Below are 6624 nucleotides of genomic sequence, written 5' to 3'. Positions count from 1 at the left end.
GCGAGGCTTAATCTTGGAGTTGAAGGCTCGTTGGGTTCCACCATGTTTGCATGCAGACAGCAGAGTGCACGCGAGCACATAATTGAATCTCGTTGCACCCGAGGCTATTGGTTCCTATTGTCGGCTTGTTTGTACGTTCGAGCGAAGCCGCTGCTTTCGATTCGTACGCCGGCCGGAATCTCTTTTCACCGTGCGACGGAAGCACGCGAGTCGGCAAGCTAGCGGTCGCGGTAACGAGGAGAGATGCGCCACAGCGACGAATCTATTGAGAGTAACGAGGTCGATCGTGAGGCTGCCGCTAAATCTCGGTGTGGCTTTCTTTCGTTAGACGGCAAAGCGAAGGAACTGACGAACGCGCAGCACAATCAGGACCAACGGCTTTGTTTTGCCGAGAAGTTTTCCTCTAATCTTTCAACCGGAGGGATATCGAATAAAGGGGAATATCCGGGTAAATTTAGTAATTTTGAGAAAATCGAAGTTATATAAAAGGTGTCGTGGCTAAATGAGATCACGTAAGTGGAATAAGGCAGAGTTGTTTAAGATAAAAGGATATTTTAGTCGAGCTAAAATAATTTGTAAATAGTGGAATGCAGTTAAGAAGCATTTTTAAACTATCTATTCTCATTCCTAAATTATATTTTTACACTTTCCTGGAAATATCGAAAATACCCTACAAAAGATATTGACATAATATGAAAATATTTTATTTTACCCTTTTCGTCTATTTTTACATACGGTATCATCTCTTGCCCTTATACGATACCTGGACAATATACGACAACCTGTATAAGGCTATTGATGTCGATCGCGATGAAATTGATGACGCAGGTTCTGTAAGGGTTCAGGAGCCAACAGACAACCCCATTTAGACTTTTCCCTACGGGGGAAAAATTTTCAACAAACGATCTCTGCGAATATTCCCATCGATCAATAACATTCAATCTTTCACCTATTAACAGATTTCATAACTATCGGGACGAGTGGTATTCGACAGGTGCTACATCGAGAAATATGAAGTGGACGCAGTATCAGTTCCAACTAACGGCAGAGTGCCGTGGAATATGTGCGGCTCGCTGTACCTGTTACTCCATGCAAGCTTTATGCAATCGATCAAGATGATGGATTCGAATTTATACTTTTGCTCGAGGCATTCTGACAAAACAACAGCTCGTCAATTTGACTTGGAAAATTCTGCAATATCGCCAACAGTGTCACGACTTTAGATATAATAAAAACACGCTTGCATCAAGTGGTAAGAGCTTCGTAATACTCGCCACACGTTTAGATCGATCTTTGTATCGCAAGAAAGCAATAAAAGCGGCAAGCGATCGCGACGTGAGCCTCTCAGAAGCAAAACTGGACAAATGTACTTTTTGTTCCCATCGGGTACGTTTTCTCGCGGAAATATTCAAACGATTCGCGTATATTCCACATTTGAAACTTTATTAGCTCTGTTACGGGACTTGACCGCCACCATTACACGAGATTGGAAATCTGAATAACGAGATAACTAGGCTTCCTAAACTAGCAGAAAGAAATAACGTTTGTAACAACGTGACTTTTCTCTACTTCGTAATTTACGGTTTACGGAGGTTTACGGAGGCATGGTTACTTAACCAGTTTGGCATTTGAGTGGGTCATATAGCAGATATGAACTATAGTACGGTGGTCTGTAATGAATTGCTTTACGTCAATTTTCATACTGTTTGAAAGATTGATGAATGGCTTTTGTCGACTGTAATTACAGCAGGTTGAGTCACCGCGTTATGTGCAGCTCCAAGTAACATAATGGGCATAATTGAATAGACCGTGCGTACATAATTATTATCGCAGTACACTAGGTTGCGATTTCGAAGCAAAACGCGCATTCTGTAGTACGCCATATAGGAACGTTTCTCTCGGACATGCCTCATAGTCTCTTTCTCCTTCTCTCTCTCTCTCTCTCTCTCTCTCTCTCTCTCTTTCTCTTTGCTCGGAGGCTGGCCCTTGAAACAGGGAAATAGTTGAGCCACGTAATTTATCAACTGACCCATTTCCTGAAGTCACAGCCGAAAGATCGGAATACCCTGCGAGAGCGTTTCGATTGTTTCCGCCCTCAAGCCCGCGTAACTCGGATTCTCGCCGAATTATTACGCATTCCGCGGCCTCCGCCGTTTGATTCGCTTGCATCCTACCACCATCTCTATTCCTTTTACCGACCTTCCTACACAACCAACCCTATACGTTCTACTCTTTTTTCCACGCTGCATCGTTTATACGATTGCTGCTATTTGATGAAACAAAATGCTCGAATATACAATGGGGCATAAGTTTGGAACTGGTAAACTATGAATTCTAGCAACTTTTGTATTATACATTTTTTACTGTTATTGCTAATAGTTATAATATATTCCACGGTATATGCTACATTTATTCGTTGCTCTTATTAACTATAAATCCATTTGGTGAAATGATGTATTTTTGGTGAAATGATGGTGTATTTTTATACCTCCCAATTTTATTAAAATGACGAAGATTTTTGGAATAAAACTGTGAAACGTGCGTGAAACATGATATTTTACTTTTATTTGTGGAACAACTAAAAACGAGACAACAATTGCGAGGGAACAAATATTACCCTATTATCGAATCGATCGATTTCGAAAACTTCGACCTACCTCGTTTCCAAATAGTTAATTATTGCAATTATTGCTGAAACCTCGGTATCCCATTTTCAAGTCAATTATTATTATTTCACAATTGACCATGGAAATCATGAATTCTTCGTTTCAACATAAGTACTTACTGAATTTCCTCTATCGATATTTTTTCAATAGAATATGAAAATTTTGATTCTTCTAGTTACACGATACATTCGATTCTCCTTCGATCGACTACCAAAGTCTTCGTCCCCTTTTTTCTGATTTCGAGAATAGTTGGTTATTCGTTTCCCGGCAATTGTTTCTTTGTCGAATATCTAAACTTTGATCTCTCTTATTTCAAGATACTTCCTTATTGCTTGTTCTTTTTCCACGCGAGCTGAAATTAAACAAGGGTTTGCTCATCGATTCTTCGACGTATCTTTATAGAAAATCGATGGAAAAATTGTGTTCCGGTCCGTGCCGCTAATTACCGGTATAATAAGCGCAATAATCCCTTCTTCAATGGCGGTAAGTCGACGCCTAACGTCCGACTGACAGAAGAACGAAGAACAAAGGTGAAATGTAGGCGAACACGAGGCAGAAGCATCCGGGCCTCGTTAATCGGTATTTAAAAATAACGAGGGAGCCGAACACGTAGAGATCCAGTTTCGAAACGACGATCCGTCCCCGGCCCGAAATACGAGTTGACGTTCTCGAGTTATCAGCAGAAGGTGGCCTCCGCTCGTTAATTCCCGCGCTAATACGTGCGGTCCTCTGTGACTGCTCATTACGGCGGCTGGTATTAAACGCGTGGCTCTCTATGCTTTATTACCAGTTAAATCCTCTAACTCGATTCGTTGCTCGACTGTTCGATGTTTAACAAACCTATTAGAGAATTTCATCCCTTTTCTTTCGTTTGTTTAGATCATCTTGCTTCGATAAAGTACGAAAATGAAATATTGTACAGCGTGTGTCTTTTACTTTTGACGTAATTCGTAAATTATTTATTCTAATAAGCATTTCTGAAAGATAGATAACCCAAGATTGTAACATTTGATATTGCTATTAGTAACTTTTATACGAAACATTTTTTAGCAGGGCACCAGTCATCTATTCTGGAGTGTAATTCTGTATTTTAAAATTATAGTATTTTTTCATACCTGCTATCTCATAAACTTTCATTTGGCCTATATAAAAGACAATTTGTTCTTTTTATAGCCATATATTTTTTAATGATGTAACTCGTCATTGCCAACAAAAAATTAGAAATCACGATATTTTTCGTGCAACTAACCAGGGTAAACCAATAAAACGTAATTTATGAAATAACAAGAGTATTACCGCGATGGAGTAAAGACTTTTTTAACAGCTCACGGCTCGGTAAAAGAAATAATTTGATAATTTCCCACATACGAAGTGTGAGCGTAATTCCTGTATAATTATACGTACAATAATTTAATAAAACGTACAATTTCCACGGAAGGGAAAGAGAGCGTACCGAAGTGAATTACCTGCTCGCACGGAAATTCTGGCAAACGATAAACGCGCCGGACACTTTCAAAAAGATTGAATAAAATATACAAATAATGCTTCCGTCGCGTCGTGCGTATCCTGTGGAAATTTCGCGAGGAAGTCGAGGAGATAAAGCGAGAACCACGATCGAATAAAATATTAACGCGGAAAATGCGAATAGGTCGTGGCAACGAACGACGTTGCCTCGGAAAAACGTTAACGTCTGCGTCACAAAATTAACGCGTAAATTATACATTGCCATAAATTTTCAGGAACTGTGCCGCTTAAAAATGTTTGCCCGAAACGGAGAGTAGCTGGATATAGTTGCGATTTAGAAACGATTAAATTATAGAGATCGGACAGGATCATTCCGCGGGCATTTCGATTTAGACATTGAAGTCATCAAACGTTTCAATTCGACTACGGCAACTCGGATTCCTAAGAAATTCATATCTCAGCCGGCTATGTGGTTGAGAATGATTTCGTTGTAGTCTGTCGAAGGACTTGGAGCAAATTTGGATTTCGAGCAATTACGATTAGCTTCGAGAGATAAAAAGTAAAAAATCAATTTCGTATCGCAGTCCTTTCAATCACGAAAGTAGAGAATTTAAAAGACAAATTTTTCGACTCTATCCTGAACTGATCCGCGAATAATTAATCACGAAACCAATATTCGTTGGTTAATTATACGCGTGGCAGCACATTCGTATCGTGGAAACAATAAAACATGATTTCGAACGAACGAAAAAATAGTATTTATATACTAACGTATCTCGCTAGCTGGTGATTATTTTTGCGAACAATAAACGAATTGCGATATGAACGTTATTACACCTTCATGTACGTAATACACATTATGTAAAACTTATTTGCGTCACGATGTCGCGTGACTTTTGCGAAACGGCAATTTGTTAACTCGAGGTTATTGCTTATCTGTATCGGTATAAAAAATATTGCACAAAATATCCATTTGTTACCATAGATAGTTATCGTCATTTACGCCAACAAATAGAAACGGCTTTTAAACGTTTCGAAATTATTTTGTTTACGAATTTACTCGCAATAACCTGCAACGAGAAAATTATTTGTTTCATCATTTATCAGTAAAAGCGTTAAACGATACCGAGTTCGTCCATTGTATGAAAGCGAAGATTGAATATAAACTGAAATCGACCACCGGATCGACTACCAGCAAATGTTAGAAGTAAGAATGATGATACGAGTGCGCCACATTCCGTAATTGGACGTAACAACCGATACTTTCGCCAAGTTATTGTTATTATCGCAGTTTATGTCGGCGACAGTGGTTACTACTCGTTTTGTTCGCCATTTTATTGCCGTGACGCGTTTAGTTAATTAATTCACTGCCTGGAACGCCGTTACTTCTCAACAGATATCACCTCTAAACATGTTATGTACTCTGTTATTTACCTCGGTCTGTGCAAACAACCCGGATTTTCTAAATGAAAGAAAGCTGCCTCAAACGCAATCGATACAAACGACGCAATAATTCCTTTTTAACTAGTTAGAACTCCATTTCCTTGTCTGATTATCGCTATCTTCACCGATTCTTGCAAATGACTTTGCGAAATGAACTTTTACGATTATATTGATATTACATACACTTCGTAAAAACATGTATAGAAACATACAGATTCCTGTCTGATAATCTAGTTGACAAAGCACTACTGTGTCTACTGATTCGATAGAAACGAAACTCAATGGAATTCTTTATGGTTAGTTTGACAGACACGGATCATTACCTGAGTCCATTGAGCACTCGATCGCTGCAATCGGTCACCGTGTCCCAGGGTTACGATTCGATTCCCCTGTCTCACAATCAGTATTTATAACAAACTTGAGTTCAGCAGGTATCGGTAACTGACATCAGACGATTCTCGCAATCCTATTAATTATACTGTTTCAATATTTATACGATATGTATAGCAGAGATATTAGCATAAGCGAGCTTCCAGCAAACTTATAACCACCGACACCCGGTAAAAACTACAAACAAGGTCTCGCGATTTTCACGATATATTTCACTGCTTATCACGTCATTAATATCGTGTCAAATTGCCTGTTCAAGAACAGATCATTTAAAAATTATTTATAACCGAAGTTGGCGACTTACGAGGAAAATTACTTGACTTGACCGAAACATCCATCTGACTCTCGTAAACCCCGTTTTACCCTTTGTAGTACGTATATACACGATACTTGTAAACCTTAAAACTCGACGTACGACAACTAAGAACGAAGTTACGATGGGTATCGATCAATTGCTCGAGGCAAACGCGTTGGCCAATCAGGTATCCCAATTTACTACGTTGCCCGGCAATAAATTAATTTCCGAGGCGTTGAGACCTTCGGTAGCGGCCGCATGCCTAATTTGCGGTGGAACAGAGTTCGCGATCCGTTCCACGGAGTTGGATGTTCGACCTGCCAAGGAGGATGGAAGCGGTCAACGTGGCGTTGCCACGGGTCCCGC

At 39.6% G+C, this 6624-nt stretch overlaps 1 protein-coding gene and 1 long non-coding RNA gene across 3 annotated transcripts in view; one reads left to right on the top strand and one right to left on the bottom strand.

The window, feature by feature from the left end:
- Positions 1-6152, bottom strand: part of LOC117151331 — a 63758-nt gene extending 57606 nt beyond the window's left edge. For both annotated transcript variants that reach the window (XR_004461164.1, XR_004461165.1), the window contains exon 1: positions 5897-6152. This is a non-coding gene — a long non-coding RNA (uncharacterized LOC117151331). The remainder of the gene's footprint in view (positions 1-5896) is intronic.
- Positions 1-6624, top strand: part of LOC100742821 (alpha-2B adrenergic receptor) — a 131354-nt gene that overhangs the window by 98031 nt on the left and 26699 nt on the right. The window lies entirely within an intron of this gene.

This window comes from Bombus impatiens, unplaced genomic scaffold (genome assembly GCF_000188095.3).
Source record: "Bombus impatiens unplaced genomic scaffold, BIMP_2.2 scf_0151, whole genome shotgun sequence".
In the NCBI taxonomy this organism is placed as follows: Eukaryota; Metazoa; Arthropoda; class Insecta; order Hymenoptera; family Apidae; genus Bombus; species Bombus impatiens.
Note: the sequence above shows the minus strand (reverse complement) of the source record. Positions and strands in the feature narration are given on the sequence as shown.